This window comes from Rhinopithecus roxellana, chromosome 5 (assembly GCF_007565055.1).
Source record: "Rhinopithecus roxellana isolate Shanxi Qingling chromosome 5, ASM756505v1, whole genome shotgun sequence".
Lineage (NCBI taxonomy): Eukaryota > Metazoa > Chordata > Mammalia > Primates > Cercopithecidae > Rhinopithecus > Rhinopithecus roxellana.
The window spans coordinates 12,732,997-12,760,401 of record NC_044553.1 but is presented as its reverse complement, the minus strand read 5'-3'; the positions used below and the strand labels follow the sequence as shown (position 1 = coordinate 12,760,401).

The 27,405-nt window shown below is 40.6% G+C and overlaps 1 long non-coding RNA gene across 2 annotated transcripts in view; it reads right to left on the bottom strand.

Moving 5' to 3' along the window:
• The window catches only part of LOC115897508, a 135,257-nt gene extending 109,260 nt beyond the window's left edge, over nt 1-25,997 (bottom strand). For both annotated transcript variants that reach the window (XR_004057305.1, XR_004057304.1), the window contains exon 1: nt 25,949-25,997. This is a non-coding gene — a long non-coding RNA (uncharacterized LOC115897508). The remainder of the gene's footprint in view (nt 1-25,948) is intronic.
• Nucleotides 25,998-27,405: the final 1,408 nt, after the last annotated feature.

The following is a 27,405-nucleotide window of genomic DNA, read 5'->3' as shown; positions in this document are numbered from 1 at the left end:
AATCTTAAATAAAAAACAAAGTGTGAAATCATTTAAGCGTTTTTTGTTCTACACTCCTACCTGGAATAAACATCTTACTCACCCATAAAGGAGAAATTATTTCTAAGATATCTTTAGGCAACAATCTATACTCCTAAAATAATTTGAAGCAATTTCAAATTTTCCTCTCACTACACTTAGGCAAGTCAGGTCTCAGAAGGAGAGTAAGGAAGGCCTCCAACGAGAAGCAGCAGACTTTTCTGTATCTCTCTGTTTTATAAATACCTCATTGTTACCTTTCAGTCCCTCTTGTTTCCTTCCCTTCCCACCCAGGTGCTCCATAAGAATGTCTTGGGTTTGTTTCAAGTTCATAATTTGAGATGCTGCTTTCCAGGTTTCAAGTTTCAAATTTCAAGAGGTTCAAAGGTTAGAAGTTATCCCTCATCTGAAGAAACATGAAATTCCACAACAAGCATGATTTTCCCAAATACATAATGAATGACCAAATAAGCAAACAACGAAGTCTGAACAGAAGGAGTTAACAAAGATCACTAATTCAAAATGTCTACAGAGCACTGTGCCTGGTCTCAGGGAGTGTTTATCTGGGGAAATTGAAGATTGCTTACATCAGAACACTTTTCTTTCATATTAGATGTGTTAAAGCAAACTAAATATGGCCTGAGAAGGACTCTGTACTTCTATATTTGAGTCCTTGTGGATGAACTGTAACCTGGCCAAATAAGCACACAAAATTGAGAACCTAATTTAGTGGTATGCACCTGTAACAATAGCTAAGTCTTGGCCAATCCCAGCAGCTGTACTTCAACCATTCATACACTGCTGAGCGTTCAAACCATGTTCAAATAAGGCATGCACCAAGCTGTAACCAATCCAGCTGTTCTGTACCTCACTTCCAACTTCTGTATGTCACTTCCCTTTTTTGTCTACAACTCTCTTCCACCATGTGACTGTGCAGGAGTCTCTGTGAATCTACCGTAATTCTGGGGGCTGCTTGATTCACAAATCATTCACTGCTCAATTAAACTCCTTTAAATTTAATTCTGCTGAAGTTTTTCTTTTATCAGATGGCAGAGGTTTAGAAAACATAGCATTAGAAATACCTTGAACCTATGCTTCAACTATACATTGCCAGTGAAGAGAAATGAAATAGATACATATTTTAAATTATGAAATAAATTTAATAGTGGATACAAATGAATATGAATACATCTTCAAAAGAAAAATAATTATTGATGCAATGCAAGAAAATAAACCAAGGAATGAGGAATCAGGGGAATTATTTCATTCCCTTCTCATAGTGGATGCTTCACCAAGAAACAAATGTGTGATAAGATGCAATTTATTATCATGAGCGTGGTCCTTGACTTCCCATCTTCTCTGATCTGTCCAAAAGATGCCTGCCATTGCCATTTCAATTTTCCTCTCTCCATTCCCTCCCCTGAGGAGAGCTGATGATCTCTGCCAGACAAGTTCTTCTGGCACTTTTGATGTTGGATCAAAAAATAGATGTTGTATCAGAAATAGTAGATTAGAGAGACAGAAGGAGCATTGTAAGGGCCTCTGGAAAGATGTGTAGGGACTACATACAAGTAAAGAGCTGAACAAGAGGGGAGACAGTGAAAGCTTCATGGGCTGGGATAAAGGTAATGTTTTAGTTTCAGTTTTTCCAGTGAGGCCTTGGGTAACTGACAGGTGGAAAGTGAGGAAAGGGTACTTAAGGTTGTTGCTTCAATCCTCTTTCATTTCCTTTCAGAGATTCAAGGAAACAATACAAATTCTTCTTGGGCAGGGCTTCCTTAAATGTGCCTGTCATAGGCTGCAACTGACTGGGGCCAGCATTGTGGGTAGTAAAAGAATTTACCAAGACAGCAGTGAGTTAAAGAAAGCAGATTTTTCAGCAGAGGGGCTTGACTGTTAGAAGGAAAACTAACAAACAGAAAGGAATAGCATCAACATCAACAAAAAGGACATCCACACAAAAAACCCATCTGAAGGTCACCAACACCAAAGGCCAAAGGTAGATAAACCCACAAAGATGAGGAAAAACCAGAGCAAAAAAGGCTGAATTCCAAAAACCATATGCCTCTTCTCCTCCAAAGGATCACAATTCGTTGCCAGCAAAGGAACAAAACTGGGTGGAGAATGAGTTTGATGAATTGACGGAAGTGGGCTTCAGAAGGTGGGTAATAACTCCTCTGAGCTAAAGGAGCATGTTCTGACACAATGCAAGGAAGCTAAGAACCTTGAAAAAAGGTTAGAGGAATTGCTAACTAGAAACACCAGTTTAGAGAAGAACATAAATGACCCGATGGAGCTGAAAAACACAGCACAAGAACGTCGTGAAGCATACACAAGTATCAATAGCTGAATCAATAAAGTAAAAGAAAGGACATCAGAGATTGAAGATCAACTTAATGAAATAAAGCATGAAGACAAGATTAGAGAAAAAAAAATGAAAAGGAACAAGCTAAACCTTGACGAAATATGGGACTCTGTGAAAAGACCAAATCTATGTCTGATTGGTGTACCTGAAAGTCACGGGGAGAATGGAACGAAGTTGGAAAACACTCTTTAGGATATTATCCAGGAGAACTTCCCCAACCTAACAGGACAGGCCAACATTCGAATTCAGGAAATAGAGAGAATACCACAAAGATACTCCTCGAGAAGAGCAACCCCAAGACACATAATCATCAGATTCAACAAGGTAGAAATGAAGGAAAAAATGTTAAGGGCAGCCAGATAGAAAGGTCGGATTACCCAAAAAGGGATCCCATCAGACTAACAGTGGATTTCTCTTCAGAAACACTACAATCTGGAAGAGAATGGGGGCCAATATTCAACATTCTTAAATAATTTTCAACCCAGAATTTCATATCCAGCCACACTAAGCTTCATAAGAGAAGCAGAAATAAAATCCTTTACAGAAAAGCAAATGCTGAGAGATTTTTGTCACAACCAAGCCTGCCTTACAAGAGCTCCTGAAGGAAGCAATAAATATGGAAAGGGAAAACCAGTACCAGCCACTGCAAAAACATACCAAATTGTAAAGACCATTGACACTATGAAGAAACTGCATCAACTAATGGGCAAAATAACCAGCTAGCATCATAATGACAGGATCAAATTCACACATAACAATATTAATCTTAAATGTAAATGGACTAAATGCCCCAGTTAAAAGACACACACTGGAAAATTGGATAAAGAGTCAAAACCCATCAGTGTGCTGTATTCAGGAGACCCATCTCACATGCAAAAACACATATTAGTTCAAAATAAAGGGATGGAGAGATATTTACCAAGCAAATGGAAAGCAAAAATAAAAGCAGGGGTTGCAACCCTAGTCTCTGATAAAACAGACTTTAAACCAACAAAGATCGAAAAAGACAACGAAGGACATTGCATAATGGTAAAGAGATCAACACAACAAGAAGAGCTAACTATCCTAAATATATATGCACCCAATACAGGAGCACCCAGATTCATAAAGCAAGTTCTTAGAGACCTACAAAGAGACTTAGACTCCAACACAATAATAGTGGGAGACTAACACCCCACTGTCAATATTAGACAGACCAACAAGATAGAAAATTAACAAGGATATTCAGGACTTGAACTTAGCTCTGGACCAAGTGGACCTAATAGACATCTGCAGAACTCTCCACCCCAAATCAACAGAATATACATTCTTCTTAGCACCACATCACACTTATTCTAAAATTGATCACATAATTGGAAGTAAAACACTCGTCAGCAAATGCAAAAAAAAAAAAAAAAAAAACCAAAGAAACAAAAATCATAACAAACAGTCTCTCAGACCACGGTGCAATCAAATTAGAACTCAGGATTAAGAAACTCGCCCAAAACTAAACAATTACATGCAAACTGAACAACCTGCTCTTGAATGACTACTGGGTACATAACGAAATTAAGGCAGAAATAAATAAGTTCTTTGAAACCAATGAGAACAAAGACACAACATACCAGAATCTCTGGGACATAGCTAAAGCATTTTTTTAGAGGGAAATTTGTAGCACTAAATGCCCACAGGAGAAAATGGGAAAGATCTAAAATCAACACCCTAACACCACAATTAAAAGAACTAGAGAAGCAAGAGCAAACACATTCAAAAGCTAGCAGGAAACAAGAAATAACTAAGATCAGAGCAGAACTTAAGGAGATAGAGACATGAAAAATCCTATAAAAATTCAATGAATCCAGGAGCTGGTTTTTTGAAAAGATTAACAAAATAGATAGACCTCTAGCAAGACTAATAAAGAGGAAAAGACAGAAGAATCAAATAGACACAATAAAAAATGATACAGGGGATATCACCATTGATCCCACAAAAATACAAACTACCATCAGAGAATACTATAAACACCTCTACAAAAATATACTAGAAAATCCAGAAGAAATGGATAAATTCCTGGACACACACACCCTCCCAAGACTAAACCAGGATGAAGTTGAATCCCTGAATAGACCAATAACAAGTTCTGAAATTGAGGCAGAAATTAATAGCCTGCCAACCAAAAAAAAGCCCAGGACCAGACGGATTCACAGACAAATTCTACCAGAGGTACAAAGAGGAGCTGGTACCATTCCTTCTGAAACTATTCCAAGACACATGCACATGTATGTTTATTGCAGCACTATTCACAATAGCAAAGACTTGGAGCCAACCCAAATGTCCATCAGTGATAGACTGGATAAAGAAAATGTGGCACATATACACCACAGAATACTATGCAGGCATAAAAAAGGATTAGTTCATGTCCTTTGCAGGGACACAGATGAAGCTGGAAACCATCATTCTCATCAAACTAACACAGGAACAGAAAACCAAACACCGCATATTCTCACTCATAAGTGGGAACTGAACAATGAGAACACAAGGACATAGGGAGTGTAACATCACATACCAGGGCCTGTCGGGGGCTGGGGGACTAGGGGAGCCATAGCATTAGGAGAAATACCTAATGCAGGTGACGGGCTTATGGGTGCAGCACACAACCATGGCACATGTATGCCTATGTAACAAAGCTGCACATTCTGCATATGTATCCCAGAACTTAAAGTATAATAATAATAAAAAAGAAAGCAGGTTTATTTAGAGAGAAACTATGTTGCAAGGAAGCAACAGGCAGCATGGCAGAGAAGGGACTGTCTGCCAAGAGGCAGGGGCTGGAGGGAAATTTTACAGGGTCGGTCTGCTGGGGCTATGTGCGGGAGCGATGAGTCGGTGGGTTGTTTGCGGTTAGCCATCTCTCAGAACAGTTGCTGACAATCTCCACCTGGGGCCCCTTCCTTGATGCTGCTTACTTATCAGGACTCCAGGGTGCCTTGGCTCTGAGACTGGACCACATGGGTCATAGCTTAATGGGGTCATAAATCTACATTTGTAAGACTTTATCAGGTTCCAAATACTGACAAACTAATCTTAGTCATTTGAATCTCTGAGCCTGTTTTCTCATTTGTAAAATGGAGAAAATAGGATTGACATTTCTGAATTACGTTCTAAAGAAAAATAAAAATTATCTGGAAAAGTTATCCTAAATCAAAATTTGGAAACAATGGGTTTAACATATTTAGACTGCCTGTTATCACAAGGAGGTCTGAGAGAAGCCTTTGAAATTTAGCCAGTGTGACTTGGGAATTTCGGTTAATGTTCTCCAGACTTGCTTGATTGTGGAACCCTTTTTCTATAACATCTCTCTGCTCAGTGTGCTTTAGATTATACTTTGGATAAATGCTGAACTAGATATTCTTTGTTTTTTCCTCCCTAATTCTAAAATACATGATGTTATGAAAAATCATGTCCATCGATATAAGACATCATATAATTGATCAGTTAAGAAAATCCATTTGCCAAGGAGAAAAGTAAGGGATTGGTATTTCCCAAGTTATTAAGCTTCATGAAGAATATGGCAGAAAAGAGGGCCTGGAAGGACAAGGAGGCAGGAAGGGCTATGGAGGACTCTTTCAGGAGGAAAGTCAATGACTCTTCCAGGGTCTTCAATTTTACTTACATTTGGAGTGGCCAGAATGCTCGCGTGTGTGTATTTTTTACCTTAGTTGTGAGCATGGGGGACCTGTATGTCTTCTTGTGGTGGTGGTTATCAGAAAAAGGAAGACTGTATCTGATAGATTCAGAAGTTTTGCCACCAAGACTTTCACCCACAGAATAATACATGATAAGCAATGAATGAGGCATCGTTTAACATACTGCAAAAGCAGCACAGAGGATTGAAAGCTCTCAAAACAGAGAGGTGAAGCCCCATACCTTCTCTCTGGAGACAGCTGGGGGTACTTTCTTCACACCTTAAAAATCCACCACAGGTATGTGGAGATCCAAGAATATTAGTAATTTCTAGAGACCAGAACCAAAACTTTACAGGATGACCAATGTAAACTGATTGTAGTGGCATTTAGTGACATTTATTTCCGGTGAGCCACAACAGCCCTATATTGGCAGATCTACACAACTGGAGTTATACAGAGAAACAAAAGCAAATCAGGACAGAAGCTGACATGCAATTCCTACTGGAATTTCTTCCCTTCTTTAGAGGTTGGTTAGTGGACACCCAACAGGAAAAGAGGAGCCACACCCAGGATGGCTGTCATGGAGTAATTTTCACCTACTGAAATATTAATACTTCTTATCTAAAGTTTTTCTTTTTTTTTTTTTTGAGATGGAGTCTTGCTCTGTCACCCACGCTGGAGTGCAGTGGCACAATCTTGGCTCACTGTGACCTCTGCCCAGTTCAAGCGATTCTGTTGCCTCAGCCTCCCAAGTAGCTAGGATTGTACTATATAGTTTCTCAGTTATAAAATCTAGCCAGATAATGAGACACCATTACTTTCTTCATTTGCTCGCTGGAGAGACCACTTTTCTAGCACATGGAGGGTGTCACTGAGCCTAACAGCACATCAGATACCAGGCCACCCTCATGTGCTGCCTTGCACACACATGACCCTAAAGCGGGTCAGCAATTCCATAACAACATCAAAACAGCAACTGGGGAAGCAGAGCCCCATGGCCGAGAGGCACCCAACCAGATTGCAGTGCTATTTTTATCCCTCGAGCTGAGCGTATTGATGGAATGGAGAATTACTTTTGTGATTAAACGTGGCCAAAAACCTAGCAAGTGTTAATCTCTGGAAATCTGTTACAAATTGGATGGCAAGCACCAGCAAACTGCTATTTTTTAAATCTAAAAATAGTTCGCAGTTCTCTTGGTAAGTAATGCAGCAGGAAGACAAGAAATTTTAATTTAATCAGTCAGAGTGGTTTGGTTTTTACAGCCACTTCCTGAATATAATAGCAGGGAGGGGTCTCTGGAGCTCCAAGTGAGAGGAGTCAGGTGCTGAGAGGATGGGCAGAGGCCCTGGAGAGTCTGCATTTACATCTCTTAGCTGTTCTGGCCTAGATAACACAGCTCTAGAACCAGAAATACTCCAACTCGACATTTTGGGGGCATTTATGTGATTGTGCTAGGAGTCAGATCATACATGGGCAAAATCAGGGTGGCAGATTCACTGACTGGGTACCGGTTTGAACCAGTGATGAATGCATTGGCCATATAAAGTTAGTATTGGCTCCATTTCCTCTAGCTGTGTCCCTTTGGAAATCTGGTCCTTTTTGTTCTGTCATGGAAGTGGAGTTTCCAGTTAGGGTTCATGTGGAGGTGGCTGGTGCCAAACCAGCTAAGGCATAGCACCTCCACACTAGGTGGTATAGCAAAATTCTTCAGTCATACAAACCCAGCCCTTCATGAACACTTTTCAGAACACTCCCTCCAGGGCTCAGTCCCACATTGTCTAGTATTCATTCCCTGTCCCCTTTAAGGAGCTGAGCTACACTTTGGCTCAGCTTCCTCTTGCTTAGGTGGAGACCCTAGACCCTCTCATTTCCAGTGGTGTTCTTACCCCTCCTGCTTTTAACCTTATGCAGTGTGCCTGTTCCATATTCCAGGGCCTCTGTTCTATTTCCCCATCACACTCCAGTTCAGTACCTGTGGCAGCCTCATGGGCTGGGGCAGAAACTTTGCCAGACTCTTTCCATCTCCCAACAGAAATCCTGCTTCAATCTGCATAGTCTCCTGAAACCTAAGGATGAGAAACTTCACTAGTTAGACACTTCTGATGCCAGGCCCACCCTATCAGATCATACTCGTGGGAAAGCATTATCTTTCCAGGATAGCATGGTGGTTAAAAGCATGGGCTAGACATTTATCCTGTCTTTTCCATATTGAATGTATTTTAGGGTGTCTAGTTGACAAGGGCAAGTTCTTCTTATGGGATTCTAGCTAATAAATGCATAAAGAATAGTGGAATTAGAAAATTAGCACTTTGGAACACCCAATGAAACAAGGGGTCTATTCTAGGCAATGATCAGTGACTGCTCAAAGCATTAGGTAAAATTTTGATGGAGAATTTTATAAAGGGTAGATCAACTTGACAACCTGATTTGACTAATCCGTCTTAAAGGCATTAATGGAAAGACAGCCAGATATTATGAGCCTTCTAAAGGGATTCAATGGGAATTTCATAGCCCTGCCATGAGATAACCTTTTAAAAAATTAAATCTGAATCTAATCAAGTCTTCAGATGCAAATATAGTTTACAAACTTATGGGGGATAGAGGAATATGTTAAATGACATTGTGCAGACTCAGACAAATAGAGATCATGAGATTCCGCCACAGGATAAATAAGTCAGTATTCAATAAAAAATGGCATTTAAAAAGGAAGAGTTACCTGTTATAAATATTTTTAAAAATCAAGATCACACCAACCAAAAGAAACGCGTGGGTGAAAGTGCTTTGTAAATGGCGACGTTGTTAAACATTAGCTATTATTATTATAACAATTGCTCTACAGCTTAGTCCCAGATCCTTAAGTCTAGGATATTCATTGTTAAGATAAGCTTCAGAAACCATCCACTTTATTTTCTAAACCTTGTGTCTCGGACATTTAAAGAAACGTAGACATACAGTGTGAGGAAAACACAATTTTCTAACGAATAGGAGGAAGCTGTGACAAACAGCCTAAATCATCAAGCAATGGCAAAACTAAAAGTCTAATCAGACATCAGTATCTTATCCTTAAACCTTCAAACACTTTTTCGAAACCTGATTGCAGAAAGCTTTGGCATGGTCACTTAAACATACTCATGTACTTACTTTAAACCGTATGATAATGTTTCTATATGCACATATATACATTGACAAAATTTGTTAATATTTATTTGTATACATATGTACCTTGCAGCCATGAATAAATAACAATCCTTTAAATTTCTCTCTCCCCCAGGTAAAATCTTATAAAGTAAAACATTGACTGTTGGACACTCATGTGAAATAAATTCATCTGAATACTTGAGGAATCCCAAATAAATCAAAATTTGGCCTTTTCAATGGTCAGTTTTAGGTTTTGTTTTCTGGATGGTAAGCTTTCTGAAGTGTGCTTCTCTCTTCTCTGCATCTTAAAAGAAGACCAGACACTTCCTTGACCTGAGGCTTGTCATTATGAACATGATAATACAAGGGTGTAATACAGGCCTTTGGAGTTCATTCAGGGTATTTAAGGTGTTGACTATTTTCCAATCCATGAAATGACCTCAGCTGACTGTGTTCTTTGAATCCTTTTTTGCTGTTGTTGAATGAAATCAATAGCTTATTTTTTCTATTGTTCAGCAGTATTTCATCCTATGAATATACCACAATTCGTTTATCAATATTTAAAAAATTTGTATATGCTACAAATACACAATTCATTGCTAATATTTTTTGCTTTAGACTAGGGGTTAGCAAAAGACGGCCTGTCCCTCTACAAGTCACAACCAACTACTGCCTGATTTTGCATGGCTCATGAGCTTCAAAATGGCTTTTATATTTATAAACAGTTGAAAAATCAAAAGCAGAATAAACACCCCTAATATAATGTATCCATGTAACAAAATTTCACTTATACTCTCTAAGTCGATTCATTTAAAGAGTGTAATACATTGGGGTACAAAAAATTATGAATTTTTATTTCTACATTTTACAGTTTTTCTTTCTACTCCTATGTTTCAGCTTGCCTCTGCAGTAGCTACATGGCCATCCCTTCTAATTGCTGCTCCCAATCTGTTTTATTACCAGATAATCAAGCTCATTGATTTGTGGGCAAAATAAGAGTCAAGAGGCTCTGCTGAACACCAAAAGATTCTTTTCTGGGTAAAGTGCATGACCTTTAGTACCTGGGCTTTGTGAACAGTATCTTGCTGCTAAGAGGTGTTTTCTGTTGCCTTTCAGGTTCTTAGTTACGTTTCACATAAGTGAATGAGGCTGCTGAAAAAATGATGGTTCAGAAATACAAGATAAAAAATGTATCCTTGCAGTGTACTTGAGTTGAGGTTTCCATTAACTCCTTTTAGGGAAAATAGAATTTAGTGCCATGAAAAACTGAATCTTGCTTTTCTTAAATTCAGAATGAACCTCTGTACCATCATTATGCTGAGACCCCAAACTCTGATTACAAATTACCCTTTTAAAGAAAAAATAACAAATTTAATATCCTCCTCAGGTCCTATTTGAATAAATGTACTGTATATACCGAACCCCTGGAAAGTGGAAGGTTACAAAGACTATATGTACAGTTCCTTCACATACAAATGCCTGGCAGTACTATGAGCATTTAATCCTCACAAATGACTTTCTGATTCAAGAGAATTTGTTTTTCAGCCCAATTGGAGCAATACTTGGATACAGTTAGGGTAGGCCTGTGATTTTTATGAAATGCCTGGTTGAAGTATATTGTTCTAACCCTCTCACCTGTATGAACCTCACCCCCTCAATCTCTCCCTTCCTTTTTGCATGAATCAACACAGGTCCCTAATATGACACCACATAATGTCCCCTGCCCCAACCTCTTTCATTTAGATCTTGGGTATCCTCAGCTTATTCAGATTAGATAAAAAGTAAGTGCTTGGAGATAACAACCAGAACTCTTCAGGTCCTCTCTGTAATACCCACTAGTGATTTCTGTAATATCAGAGTTTAGTGCTTTTCCCAATTACAATGGGCTTACCTTGCTCCTTGCAATTGGAAGTGAAATGTCTGTGATTTCAGTGTGTGCATAGAGCAATGGATGTGTGGCTTAGGAGCACAAGCTAGGTAATCCTAGGCTTTTCTGAGGATTCAGCAGCCCAGATGCATAGAGAAGCATGAGAGCATTACTGCAGGAACAAAGCATTTCCATCTAAAATGAAATGTCCATTAGCACATCCTCACAGCACTCTCTCCTCTCCACAAGACTGGAAAATCGCAGGAGGAAGCTGACCTGATTTGATGAGACCCAAATCCCTTTTAATTATGATGAATAACCTAGCTGCTATTATTATTTGAGTCAAACAAATGTATAATTGTCACTATTCAGAAGTTCTTTCTTTTAAAATAACAAATATCTTTAGGACAACAAACTGTTCCTGAGATGGAAAAACAAAAATTCTCAAAATATATCTTCTGCATCATTGGTTTGCCTCTGGGATACTCTGCTTTTATTCACATTTTAATAAAGTATCAGTGGTGGTGGGTTATAGGAATACGAAATAGTAAAGTTTTCTGCTTTCAGGATCAGGAATATTCCTATTATTTTCATTTTGAAAACAATTTGCAGGCTCCCAGTTACCTATTCCACATATATCACAAAAAGTTAACTGAATTTGCTGTAAAAATTTCCAGAAAATTAGAGCTGGTCAAATTGTTTGAGGGATTAGTGTTATCTCATTCAGAGTACCTTGGTTAATAAGCTCAAGGTAAAAGTTCAACATCAGTGAAATCCATAGGCCATAGTCCTGACCCACTCATCCTAAAAACATAGGTAAGGCTGGTGGACCAGTCTTACAAGTACCCTTGTATATTAAAGGCTAATCAGTCTACATTAGCATGAGCCAATTTTAGATGGAGAACAAGAGACAATAAAGCATAGTGGTTAAGTGCACTGGACTTAAAATCTAATAAACCTAGATTCAAATCCAGTCCCAGCACTAAATAGTTAGTTCATTTTTGGCATGGTACTTAGTCTCTTTGAGCCTTATTTACTTCATCTATAAAATGGGAGGTGGTAATAGTGCACATAAGTTTAAGGCTAAATAAGCATTCTAGGTATTTTAAGCAGAAAGAGATTTAATACAGGGAAATGGTGTTTAAAAACTTGTTGGAAAGACTGGAGTAGTGCAAGTCAGGGGAGCCACCAATAGGTCATATACTTCAATGGCATATCATCATTATCGAATTCTATAGGCTCTGAAGCTGCTGTTGCTGCACCCACAGTCGCCTCTTCTTCCCACAAAGCTGATAACACTGTATTGTGGAATTCTCTGTAGCAAACACTCTCCTCTGACCTTACTTGCTAGTAAGAAGTAGCCATGACCTTACTTTTATCTTCCAAATCTTGGACCATTGCCTCTCCCAGGTAGCATCCAGAACACCAACTTTAAGGGAATGTAGTTTTTATAATAGATTTCCAATATCAGCAATGTAGGAATGTGTATGGAAAGAGATGTGACAGATACTACATGGCAATAGACAATATCACACATTATACCTACCTCATTGACTTGCTATAAAGATTATAGGAGATTTGGGTAAAACACTTAGCATAATGTCTGGAATATAGTAAGCTCTCAATATTTATATGGTTATTTACATAGTCATTATGTTACTGAAACTATGGCATCCCTTGTGCATTAAATGCAACTTACACCGTTCTCCCGGGGCAGCCAGATCTCTCCCTCCTTGAACAACTTTTTCAACATAATTCCCAAATGTGTAGGCCCTGTATCGAGGCCATCTCATTTTCCTTTTGCTCCCAATCTGCCCCAGGCTGTTCTCAATTCCAAGTTTTATCCCATCTTTACCTCTCCACATACACCTGGCAAAATGTGTCTCCTATAAATTCTTAGCAGTTAAGCAAACAAACAAACAAAAAATGATCTTTTTTTTCCTTCGAGGGCAAAGAGGGCTTAATCTGCAAACATTCCCAGAGCAAGAGGAATTATTTACCTTCCATCTACCTAAAGCAGAAAAGAAAAGGGAGAAGGCTGGGCATGGCAGCTCATACCTGTAATCCTAGCACTTTGGGTGGCCAAGGTAGGTGGATTGCTTGTGCAAGAGTTCAAGACCTGGGCAATATGGTGAAACACCATCTTTACACAAAATAAAAAATTCGCTCGGTGTGATAACGCATGCTTGTAGTCCCAGCTACTTGGGAGGCTGAGATGGGAGAATCACCTGAGCCCAGGAGTCAAGGCTGCAGCAGTGAGTCATGATGATCACACCACTGCACTCCAGCCTAGGCGATGGAGTGAGACCCTATCTCAAAAAATAAAGAAGAAAGAAATAAAAGGGGGAAAAAAATACTTATTCCAATTGAAGCAGGCTGAAAGGTCCCATCCTGGTAAGTAGTTACCAATAGTCAGGTCTCAAGTAGGAAGTATTTCTAAGATTCTGAAGTCAGAAGTGTAACTATGTTCCCCCAACTTAAGATGTTAAAAGCCCCAAGATCATTAAGAGTTTAGGTAACATCTCCCAATTCAAGATGGAAAATTGAGCATATAGATTTACTGCTTTCTTTCACAAAATTCTATCAAATAGGTAGCAAAATTTAACAGAAAAGAAAAGCTGTGGTAGTACTGAAAACAGTCAGAGTGCTGCCATGGTCTGAATGTGTCTCCCCAAAATTCATATGTTGAAACTTAATCCCCAATGTGATAGTACTAAGAGTTGGGGCCTTTGGGAGGTGATTAAGTCATGAGGGCAGACCCCTCATGAATGGGATTGGTGACATTATAAAACAGGCATGAGGGAGCTGTTCACGCTTTCTGCCTCCTTCCACCATGGGAAGACACAGAAGGCAGCATCTTTGATGAACATCTATTCACCACACATTGAATCTGCTTGTGCCTTGATCTTGGCCTTCTCAGGATCCAAAACTGTGAGAAATAAATTTCTGTTTATAAATTACCTAGTCTGTGGTATTCTGTTATAGTAGCCTGAACAAACTAAGACACATGCCATTTGCAGCTCAGACATTTTTGATGAATTTCCTGAGGAGAAAGAAAATAGGAATCGGGTGGATAAACTGGAGCTGCTGAAAAGAAATTTGGAATATTTACAGAAAGAAGCCTTGGCAGGGAAGGAAGTTGTTCTCCTTGCAGTCTCTGAGCTAGGAGAGCCAAGTCAGGGAATGTTCTTTCTACTTCTTGGCATCGGTCCTCTTCCTCCTCCTCCTTCTCCTCCTCCTTACCTGGCCAAAATAAAGACCTGCAGGAAGGAATAGTAAATAGAATGGGAGTTCTGCTTGGAAAGGGATCATGGCAAGGAGCAGAGCAGATCTTGAGGGAACTCCAGAGAAAGAAAAGGAAAGGAAGCTCTACCTAGAGGGAAGTACAGCAAAGAACTTCCCACACCGCTAACACAAGAGTAAATATGCTTTATCTTGGCAATTGTGGAGGTGTTCTCTACTTATGCCCCCTAAAAGGAGGCCATACACTGATACAATCACTTCACTTTCATGGAAGCCAGAGTCAGCAGTGACTTGCGTGAAAAGACAGAACAGATAAAGAGAGGCTCCCTATATCCTAACATGGCCCTTCACACATAAATGTGAACAGTTGACAAAGATTATTAGACATTTGAGGAAAACCAAGAGCATGGATTAACAGGAAATATTACGATTTGTAAAAGGCAGAACATTTATTCTGAAGAAAACAGAGATACTATCAGATATAGAAAAAAAAGTCTGCAAATTCAAGTTAATATGCTTCTTACTGTTGAGAGAATTCTGCCTCCATAAAACAGGAACATGCTGCTATGAAAAAGGAGCGATGACAGAATAAGAAATATTCTTAGAAATTAAGAATATCTTACCAAAATAAAATAGTGTATTAGAAAGTTTAGAAGGATATCACCCAGAACATAGTAAATATACAAAGAAATATAAAATATGAGGGAAAACATGAAAATACGATGTTAATCTAGGAACTTCAACACTATCAATGAGAGTTTAAGAATGAGGTTACAGAAAAAATTAGGAGTAATAATTATTTTAAAAACTAAGGCAAAAAAGTTTCCCCAAGTTGAAGGTTTTTGAGGATTTTATACTAGCTGAAACACTGCCAGATTACACTGAAAAGGAGAAGAGGGAGGATGAAACACAAGAAGGTTCTCAGATTCTCAGCATTCTACAGGCAGGGAATAGGCTGATTACCACTCAGTTGCAAACCCTACTACCCTTTTATGAAAAAGGAAGAATGACTCGGATGGTGGAGCTGAGGGTCCAGAAAGTGGAACCTGGAACCCCATAGGATTATGTGCAGGCCTTGAAACCTAATGGAGTTTGCCCTGTTGGATTTTGAAATTGCTTGGACCAGTAATTTCTTCCTTCCCCTTTCTCCCTTTTAAAATGAGAATGTCTATAACCGTTATTCTATACTTGTCCCGCTACTGAATTTTGGGAAGAGATAACTTGTTTCTTGAGTTTTACAGGTTCACAGATGGAGATGAACTTTGCCACAAGAAGGGTCATGCTCAGTCTCATTCATACCTGATTTAGATGACTTAGCTGAAATTGAGGGGCTTTTAGGCTGATGAGACTTGATTTCAGACTTTGAGTTGATGCTGTAATGGGTTGAGACTTTTGAAGATATTAGGATGGGGTGTATGTATTTTTCATGTGGGTTGGATATGAATTTAGGAGGCCAAGGACAGACTGTGGTAGACAGAACAATGGCTGCCCAAAAAAGTTCACATCCTTACCCTTGGAATTTACCTTACATGGTAAAGGGATTTAGAAGATTAAGCAAGCATCTTGAGATGGGGATATTACCCTGGATTATCCAGGTAATCTAATCACAAGGGTCTCTATAAGAAGAAAGTAGGAAGGTGAGAGAGAAAAGGCAATGTGATAAGAGTCAGTAAGAGAGAGACTTGAAGAGGCTATGCTGCTGGCTTTGAAGGTGGAGGAAAGGGCCACAAGCTAAGAAATGCAAGCAGCCTCTAGAAGCCAGAAACAGCAAGGAAATGGATTCTTCCAAAAAGCCTTAAGAAGACATGGAGCCCTGTTGACTCATTTTGGACTTTTGACTTCCACAGCTGCAGGATAATAAATGTGTGTTATCTTAAGCCATTAAATTTGGGGTTGTTATGGCAGCAATAGGAAACTAATAAAGAGACCAAAATCTTCAAAAATAACCTATTCAATATCAGGCCAGATAAGTCGAGGTCAGTCAAGGCTGGGAGAAGGAGGGAGATCACCTAAATACATCATTGCAACATTTTAAAACATTAAGGAGAGTGACTAGACCCTAAACTTTTTGAAAAAAAAAATTCTTTTAGACAGAGTCTCACTCTGTCACTCAGGCTGGAGTACAATGGCACTATCTTGGCTCATGGCAACCTCTACCTCCAGATTCAAGCTCCCACCTCAGCCTCCTGAGTAGCTGGGACTACAAGCATGTGCCACCATGCCTAGCTAATTTTTTTGTATTTTTAGTAGAGATGGGGTTTCACCACATTGGCCAGGCTGGTCTTAAACTCCTGACCTCAAGTGATCCACCTACCTTGGCCTCTCAAAGTTCTGGGATTACAGGGGTGAACCACCACGCCTGGCCTAGACCCTAAACTTAAAAGGTAGCGGGAAAGAATATGGAAAAAGTAAGTTTCAGCAACATTAAATACTAACAGACAATGGAGCAATTCCTTCAGAAGTCTGAGATAAATTTATTTTGCTTTTAATCTATAATGCTATACATAGTCAAACTCTTAATTCGCCATGAGGACAGAACAAAGATATTTTTGGACATGTAAAGATACAGAAAACTTACCCTCCTATACTTCTCTTGTATCATTTTTTTAGGGAGTTACTTAAGGATATGCTCCAGTACACAAGGATATAAAGCAAGAAAGAGGTAGATATAGGATCCAGAAAACAGAGGCTTCAATTCAGGAAAGTAGCTCAGAGAAGTTCCAGGATAAGAACTGGGCAGGTGGCTTTGGAGAGCAGCCAGAACAGGGAGGTTCTAGAGGGAGAGAACTAGGGTTGGGGATAGGAAGGGATTCTATGAACTATATATGATTACAAAGAAATTAGAAGTCCCTTAGACTGTGAAAAGGGCACAGAATGGAAGAATAGGGATGATAAGGACCAAAAAAAAAAAAAAAAAAAAAGCATTTAAAGATTTTAGGATACATTAAAGGTGACACGAATTATGGCCCAAATCAAAGTAACCTGGAAGTCAGTGGGCTTCAGAAAAAATAAAATTGATTACAAGCAAGAGAGAGCCCAAAGAAGAAGAAGCTGGAAGATAATAGAAATACAAAGATGAGTGAATATGATTCTTTTTCCAGCAACTAAAAAGAAAGCAATTGGAAACTCCTGAACAAGACAATAGCCACCTGTAAGAAAGGTGTGGTTCAATTACGAAGCAAAGGTTACTATGACATGATGGATGGTGACCAACTGATGAACTGTGAGAAAGAAAAATCAGTTTTATCACTTTCCTTTTAAGTCATGACATTGGAGTCAGAGAGAAAAAAATGTAATCATTTCTTCTTGGCTCTAACGGAAAAATTTATATAACATAAACTGTAAATACTTTTAACTCGTTTTCATTTTTTAAAAATGAACCTATGGAGAAAGTGTGAAAGACAACTGTGGCTTCAGAACAAAATATCAGTGTTACCAAGATTACTGTTTCCTCCCTACCAAATGAAATCAGTAATCAGTGGACATAATCAGCTTGGGTTTCAGGGTTATATTGTATGAAAAATAACATTTCTTTAAAGATTCGAATTACACTCAATTCAGAACAGTTGTTCTCAGACTTAAGCTTGCATCAGAATCACCTGGAGGGCTTGTTAAATCACAGATTGCTGGTCTCACCCCAGAGTTTCTGGTTCAGTGGGTCTGGGGTGGGGCCCAAGAATTTGCTTAAGTTTTCAGGTGATACAGGTTGAGTGTCCCTTATCCAAAAAGCCTGGGAACACTTGCGTTTCAGATTTTTGATTTTTTGGGGGGATCTCGAATATTTACCTATACTATACACAATGAAGATATCTTGGGGATGGGACCCAAGTCTAAACACACATACACAACACACACACACACACGCACACACACAGCTTATACACATAGCTTACATTTAATTTTATATAATATTTTAAATAATTTTTTGCATGAAACAATGTTTGTGTACATTGAACCATCAGAAAGCAAAGGTGTCACTATTTCAGCCACCTATGTGGAAAATCTGGTATTTAGCATCACCATCATCTCTGACTCTGAATTTATATGCTACTAATAAGCATTTTCAAAAAGTTTTGGATGTTTGAAGCATTTGGACTTTGGATTTTCAGATTAGGGATGCTCAACCTGTACTAATTTCAGGGAGATACTCACAAATATGAGGCAGGGCAGTGGTAGTGAATGAGACCAAATGAGCATTGATCATACCTCCCATCCCAGCTCACTTACTGGGCGAAATGCAGGTGCAGCTGAAATCATCATTCACACTGTTTAAGAGTTCTGCCTCCCCCACACCCTCGGCCTGTCTTCCTCCTGCCCCCATTTTCTCTCTCACTTCTTTTTCATACCCACTTTCCTCTTCTTTTCTGGCCAGATGAAGTTAGTTAATACATATGAGCTAAGTGCACACATATTGCAACTGCACTCTATCTTCATATTATAAAGCGAGGAGTCAAGATAATTTACCTATCACTAATAGGAATAAAAATAAGAAGTTTAGTCATATTTGTAGTGAAAAAAGTAACATAGAGAGGACTTTACAAGAGCAATGTAACTGTGTTGTGAGAAAGAAAGGGAGTAATGTAAGTGAACTAAGAACTCATCTGTCATAAGAGGAAGAGTCAGCAGCTGTATTAGTCCGTTTTCACACTGCTGTAAAGAAATGCCCAAGACTGCGCAATTTATAAAGGAAAGAGGTTTAATTGACTCACAGTTCTGCATGGCTGGGAAGGCCTCAAGAAACTCACAATCACGGTGGAAGGCCAAGAGGAAGTAAGGATCTTCTTCACATAGTATCAGGAGAGAGAACTGCCAGCAGGGGAAATGCCAGACGCTTATAAAACCATCAGATCTCGTGAGAACTCACTATCAAAAGAACAGCATGGGGGAAGCTGCCGCTATGATCCAATCACCTATCTCCCTTGACACATGGGGATTGCAGGTCCCTTCCTCAACATGTGGGTATTACAATTCCAGATGAGATTTGGGTGGAGACACACAGCGAAAACATACCAGCAGAATACACTTAATATTTGCAGACATGGAGGAAACCACTTGAAGAACCAGAATCTGGAATATTAAAGAGGGAGCTCAGGGCTGGGCAGAGGTGGGGTAAAGATCGAGTCTTACTTGCCCTGGGCAGCAGCACTAGTGGGCCTAGGGATAGAACAAGGTGGAGGAAGCCTTGTTTTTCATATTGTAAACTTAAGTCCCTTGTGAATTTATTTTGTAATGCTATGACTTCTATAATAACCAGATAAACACATGTTTTTAAATTTTTACTTTAAAATTTCAATAAGTCAGTTGAGATGAACCCAAAGATGTGAGCTTTTATTCCTAGGACCCTGAAGGGCTGAAACAATGACTCGCCAAGGGCTGATAACAACACTTTTGCTGCTTTCCCAGTGGAAGCCCCAACCACCAGTTCCTGTTCATTTGACCTCTTGCTTCTCAAACTGGAGGAAAGGCCCCCTTCACACATATACCCATTCACCTGCATCCAAGTGAAGCAGCTCATGCCTTCAATCTTGGATGGCCTGATGTGTAAAAGGCTCCTCGCCTTTCTGAACACCCCCAGAAGTAGACTTGTCCTTTTAGTTTCACTGTACCCTGCTTTTCAAAAACTTTAAACAAGTGCTTCAGAGATAAGACTGGGAGGTATCTGAGAAAAATTACGCTGCATCCCAGTTCATTATGACACTGTGGCCCATAACAAGATTCAGGCACTTTAATTCCTTTACCGCATTGTAAACTTCCTGACCACTAAGTTACATGATTAATCCTCATTTACCCCAATTCTCAACTTCAAAAAGAACAAATTAAGGCCCAGAGATGTATGGGTATCCAAAGTGCATTACAAATTTCCAAACAAACAAGATTAATGCCAACCCAGCAATGCTGACTCCCAGGCCTACATTTGTCTTAGTGACTGTTATTCCTCAAGGCAGTAATGAGTCTTGCCACTGGGTCCTAGACTGTTGGCCGCCTGAACCTCATACCTGTTGCAACCTGCAGTTAAGACCTCGGCATTCATTCAAGCCCCAGGCCTGAATCATCTGTCTGAAATCCAGACCTGGGCCAGGCATGAAGGCTTACACCTGTAATCCCAGCACTTTGGGAGGCTGAGGCGGGTGGATCACTTGAGGTCAGGGGTTTGAGACCAGCCTGGACAACATAACAAAACCCCATCTCGACTAAAAATACAAAAATGAGCTGGGCGTGGTGGCTTGTGCCTATAGTTCCAGTTATTTGGGGGGCTGAGGTGGGAGAATTACTTGAACCCAGGAGGCAGAGGTTGCAGTGAGCTGAGATTGTGCCACTGCACTCCAGCCTGGGTGACAGAGTGAGACCTTGTCTCAAAAAAGCAAACAAACAAAAAACCCTGAAGGGTTCTGCTCGGGGAGGCTGAGATCTGGAATTGCAGTACTGATGGGCCAGAGGATGCCATGCCCAACATCGCTTGCTTGGCAGGACACACTGGCTGAGTGCTCCGACTCTGGACAGACAGCTCTGAGTTTCATTTCTTGCCTACCGTTTTTGAGCTATGAGTTTTTGGGCAAGTCACACAGTCTCCCTGAACCTCACTTCCCCCATCTGTAAAATGGAGAGACTGCCGATAGCATCTATTTCATGAATCATGTATGAGGACTAAATGGAATGATGTTTATATATGCATATAAGGTGCCTGAAATATATTCATTGGCTGTTAGCTTTTAATATCAACCATGCCATTTTTCTTATTAAAATTGACATATCGATTAATCAGATTTATTAAATTGTCTAGGAAAGAGAAGTAAAACCATAAACTATTATTAGAAATAGGAAGAGTTAAGCCCCAAAACTGATCCCTTCCATTAGGAAAGTACCTCAGTGCAGATGGTTCGGAAAGAGCTCTTTGACATTTGGCTCACCCTCAAGTTCCCTGTTCATAATCACAGGCGACTTCACATGGGTTGTAACAAGGACATCCTAAATGAAAAGTGAGAAGGACCATCTCCAACAAAAGCAGGGGGAGCTCTCTCAGTGCGCTGAAGGCCCTGTGATGGGTTAACCATCCTGGGGGCAGAGCAAAGCAGTATCACAGCTTCCCAAGCAGCTATTTTTATCTTGTGTTTTGAGCATCTGACTCAAGCTGGGTAAAAGGGTTCAATTTCTCACTTGGAAAGTTTTCAAAACACCAAAGGATTTGGTCAAGAGGGAAATATACTGACTCCAGCCAAATCTTTTTCTGTGGCCAAAAAAAAAAAAAAAAAAAAAAGCCAGCAAAAATTTAATCATAAATTTGCTTCCGGCAATATATGGACCCATTCAGGGGAAGTTGTCATTTGTTTATCAGTAGCAGACAGCAGCTTCCTGCAACCAACAGCAGCTGTCACCCTGCAAAAGGACATCTTTTCATTTTCATGAAGAGTAGTGAAAATTTTAAGGCAAAGCAAATGACAAAATATTTGACTGCATTTATCTGCCTTTTGGCTATTTTTACCCCTGTGCCATGCAAACGCCTTACAGGCTTTCCTGACAACATCTTACTTTTTATTCTAGTCCTGCTTAGCAGCCAAGGCATAGTGTTGTCATTTACATTTTACAGATGGTGAAAGCTGAAACCCTGAAACTTCAGTAACATGAACACAGTGGGGCCAGAACTGGAAACCACTCCATGGTTAATTTAAAACCAACCCAAGTCCCAAGGGAGACACAATGGTCATCAGGGAAATGGGAACAAATACCAGTTCTGTGTGAACTTGGAGCAGGGCAAAGTGGTGACCTAGGAAATCACAGAGTCTAAATGCTGGTTTCTTCCCCAATAAAGAACTTGAGAATATAACACAGCATCATGTGCTTGCAGTGTAAGGATTCTGTTTTCTCAGCTAAGAATGAAGTATGAGATCGCATGCTTATTGGTGCCGTTTACTTTCCACAATTTCTTTTTACATATTTATACTCTGGATATTTTTTTTCTACAAACCTCTGCCAGACTGTGTAGTTCTCTTCTCATCCAGAGTTACCCTAGTTCTTTTGCTAAAGTACCTGATCCCATTCATTCACTCATAGATCTTACACTGAATGCCTGCCATGGGACCTAGGGCTGGGAACCTGGGGACACAAAGATGAATGAGTCTCAGTACCTAACGTCAAGGGGTTCAGAGGCTACCAGGGAAAACCGACATGTAAAAAATGTAGGTAGATCTGTGAAGAAATGTCCTGGGAACCACAGAAGTAATTGTCTCTGATGGGTGAGGAAAGGCTTTCTTTTCTCCTTGATACCTCTCCCGAGTGCTTCTGGTTGCCTCACTTTGGCATCTCATCTCTGCCCTGCCCACTCTGCCCAACCCCCCTTGGGTATTGACATTTCAACTAATATCTCCCTCTCTGCACTTCAGATCAGACCTCCAACCCCCGAAGTTATTATTCCAGGTCACAGAGGACAGGTTTGTGCATATAGTACTAATTTTTTCAAATGTCTTAGCCACGAGGAGTTATTTTATAGAGTAAATCACTGCTAATTCTTTAGAGCAAAGCAACATTGAAGTCTTTTTTTTTTCCTAAAGCACATTCTGAAGATTATAATCTACAAAGAGTACTGAAATGAGAAAGGATCCCTGGGCTTAGCTTGGTACTAATTTTTATTCATCTGATTTATAGAATGGGTAGGTAAGGCAATGTCCTCCTCATCTCTGGATTGGGGATACGCTGACAGCTCCATCCATCAGGCCAGTTGTCAGAGTATAACGCTTCACAGAAGCTGTTAAACAAAGGTCCAAATGACTAACACTTCTAGGAGATGAAAAAGAAGAAGTTAACCTTAGTGTCCAGGGAAAAGTATTTTGCTCATCCAGTAGAGAAATGGATGTAGCAGTCAAGTCTTTAGACAAAGGTACTAGAATTTAAAGACAAATTCCAAATACATGCCTGGATTTCTGCTGCCTTTATGATTCTGGAAGCAATTCCTGGTTAAAATACATTGATAAATAATCAGCCAGCAATGTTGATCTCACTGAAACTAGGATCTACGTTCATTAGCAAATTTAAGGATCACTTATGTCCATAAATATAAGGCAGAAGAAATAGAGGGGATGTAATCCAAAGTCCACAGTTATGCCTGTCCACCAAGGAGCTGGATTGCAGCTGGTGGTCTTTAACAATTAGGGGCATGAGAAGTACAATGATCATTTACACAGTGACATTAATAATGTAGTTGGTGACCATTTTATGGTATCTTGAAGAATTTTAGGCACATACAAAACACCCAAAGGACGTATTTTAGCTGCTAGGTTTAGTATATTTTCTTTCTTTCCTTTCAACGCCTTCAATGCCTTTCAACAGTTTTAGATCCCTCTATGTTTTAGATCATCCAAGTTCCTCAAGGACAGAGAGAGGTTCCACTAGAGCATGAGAGACTCACAGAATGACTGCTTTTGAAGTTTAGGTCACACAGACAGCAAAAGTATCTCCAGTGATCTGAGAGATCCTGGCCATGGCTTGGGGCCTAGAGAATAGCTTCCAGAATGGGGGCCTATGCAAGCGGGCCCTCAGCCGGCAGATGGCACTGCAGTGTTTGGCAATCTGAACTTCGTGGGTGCTCTTTAATAAGGGCCTTTTCTCATCATTCTACTCAAAGTGTTGTAATTCCCTCTGATTGTCTTCTCTGCCCTCATTTGACTTTGCTGAGTCATTCCATGCTGTGTCATGAAACTCTGTGCTGCCGCAGCAGACTCAAAAGAAGCTCTAAACCCTTTGTGGCTGTCGGGATAATTCAACACGGGGGGCAGACTGCCATGCCACGAACCCCAGTGAGTGTGGCTGAGGAGACGGTCTATTTACAGGGGTAGTGCAAACCCGAGGGTGATGAGGGAGACATAGCTTTGGGTGGCTGTAAGCCTCTCAAAGCATTTGAAGACTCCACTCTAAGTGAACCCTCCCCGTCCCCACCTCTCTCTCTCTCACTCCCCTGCCCTGACCCAAAGGCTCCAAGTATCCATACTGCATGGTCAGATAGATTCTCCCACAGGAAAGGCTCTAGATACATGTCAACCTCATAAGCCCCACATAGAAGGGAGCTTTCTATCTCCCAGCTGTGCCTCTCTCACTTTGCATGCAGAAAGAAGGGGATCATAGAGAGGTGGATCACATGCTTCCTAAAGGCAAATGTTCTTCCCTAAAGAGAACCTCTTTGCTCCCACTGTTGGAGTTGGTGTCAAGGTGGAGTGGGGATGGGAAACGATATAGTTTTACAATCCTCTCCTAATTTCTAAGGAGGAAGAATCCCAAAGAAGATCCCCTAGTTGCTGAAGGAAGATGGGGGTGTTCAATTGATTCAGGTGGGTGGATGCAAATGAGAAGGGGGAGGACACTGAAATTATTCTACATAATCAGAGGAGGAAAGAGATCAAGAGAAAAACTGGTGGGAGGCAGGGAGGACAGGAGAGAAGGAGACAACCAAGGTGGAGATTTTGATGAAGTGTTGTGTAGTGCAGTGTTTGATATATTTTCTTCTCCATCTCTCCAGAAACAGCCTGGAAAACCAACATTACCAAATAGTGCTTTAGGAGTTCCATTGAGGTGGGGGGAAATGAAATTTGAGGAGGGGTTCAGTCTTGGGGAAGCGTTTGTGCATGATCTAAAGGCAGGAGCAAGAACTGCCCAGTGTGCTAAGCCTGATCTGGCCAACGCGATATGATTGGTGAAGAGTGAGGGACAGCACCCCGCTTGGGTCTACTATTGTTATGGCCAAGGTCATTTTAGAGTGTCAGGGCCACTCTCCAGGCGAGTTATGGGGAGAGACCACAAAGAACCTGGAGAGAGAGCATTTTTCATCCACCTCTGCTACTCTGCTAGTGATCTGAGAACAAAAGGCCCTCCCAGCCTAAAAGCAGGAATTGAGTGGGGCTCAGTGAAAGTGTTTGTTTTGATAAGAAGCTATTTTAAAGTCACCATATGTTTGGTTGGATGGTGACACACGGCTGTAAGTGCAATTTGGACCCAGATACTAGCTTAGTCAGTGGTTCTGTACGTGTGGGCCCTGGTCCATAAACAACGATGTCACTTGGGAACTTGATAGAAATGTCAACTCTCAGATGCCAACCAAATGTGCCAAACCAGACACTTGAGAGGTAGGGCCCAGTGACGTTGTAAAACAAGTCCCCTTGGTGATCCTGATACATCCTGACATTTGAGAATAACTGGATTATGCAACAATTCTCAGTGTTTGGTATCTGAACCCGCAGTAGGGCTTGTCAAACAGAGTCCCAAAATCTCTGGCACAAACACCAGAGATTTTGACTGTGTAAGCCTGGGGTGAGCTTGGCACCCTTTGTTTAATAAGCTCTGCAGTAATTCTTGTTCCCGTCTAAGTTTGGGAACCACTAGAGCAACAGATTAAGAAGAAACTGAGTCGATAGCCTGAAATTATGAGCCAGTGTGGCTGACAAATTAAACCACTTATTGAAACAATAGAGACCTTCCAGGATAAGTAAAGGAGCTTAATTAATGTTCCCAATTAATACAGGATGTCCTGCAGCTCATGGAGAGGAAGCTTTGGAGATTATACCCAGGGAAGAATTCTTCATCTTTAAGCTCAAAGCTTGACCCCAGAGAATTCAAGTAGTTATGGAATAAATGAGGCCCCAGGGAGTGACCCAGAGCCTAATTCATACCTCACAGGGCAGCGGCTGTGGTCCCAAGTGTCCAGTGCAGATAGGGCAGGGCACCCTGCTTCTCCAGGCAGGATCTAGAGTTCAAGAGAAGTCCTTAGAATCACCCACGAGTTAGGAGGTTGGCACAAATGCAAATTCAGTTTCCTGAGTCCCTCTCAGGCCTGCTGAATCCATTTGCAGGATTGGTGACCAAGAATCTAAATTCCTACTGTGTGCCTTAGCTGTCTGTCATACACGTTCCAATTTCAGAATCATTGATCACCGAGTGTGGTTAGCATCACTTACACTTTGGTGAAAGGCAAGGACTGTCCATGCAGTTCCAGGGTCAAAAGCTTGTGGGCCAGGCGCAGTGGCTCACGGCTGTAATCCCAGCACTTTGGGAGGCCGAGGCAGGCGGATCATGAGGTCAGGAGCTGGAGACCAGCCTGACCAACATGGTGAAACCCTGTCTCTACTAAAAATACAAAAATTAGCTGGGTGTGGTGGTGTGTGCTTGTAATCCCAGCTACTCAGGAGACCGAGGCATGAGAATCACTTGAACCCAGGAGGCGGAGGTTGCAGTGAGCCAAGACTGTGCCACTGCACTCCAGCCTGGGCAACAGGGGAAAAAAAAAAAAAGCTTGTCACCTGGAGGGAGAAGCAAGGAAGATCCATCTCTCACATTTCTACCTTGGGAAGGGCAGAGGGTCCTTGGTTGTGGGTGAGGCCATTTAAAAATTAGTTTCCATGTGTAGGCAAAGCACATAATACTTGAGATATGCACTATGTAGCATTTAAATATATTAAGTATAATATAGCACCATGGTAAGAGTGCTTGTCTTGTATTTAAAATATCCCCAAGAGTGATGGGAAAGAAAGAAAATGCCTTGCCAGCAAGACACCATAAAATTTCCTAGGGAAATTGCTTTGATATAGCTATAATATAAGATTTCCCATAATATTTAATTTCCTCATTTCTTGTTCTTTTTTGTGAATCCCATTTTCCTTAGAGTGTCCAGTTGAAAAATTCCTTAAGTAATAATTAAAAAGAAGTCAGCAGGTGCATGTTTTGGAGACGGTAAGGAAGGGGTGCAGTTAGGAAGGTTGGAAAGTCTGTGTTCCATTCTGCAGGGGAGCGTGCAGGAGGAAGAGAAGCCCAGGCTGAGGGGTCAGGAGGGGTTACCAGGGAAAGGAGGGTGAGCCCAATCCCTGAGGCCTCCAGAAGTGTCCAACAGGAGAACGTGTCCAAGCGTCCTGTTACTATTCTCACTGAGTCCTTCTCAAAAACTGAACTGCCCACTCATCAATTTGAATGTTTTTCACCAGTTAACCCAGTCTAACAATAGGTTTTGGAGTATACATGCTCGTGATTTAGAAGTAACCAGACACTTTACATCTTTCCCTAAATATTTGCATGTCTACTTCTATAGCATAGATTTGTAGTATCTTTAAAACACTTTTCTCCCAAGCGCAGCCTC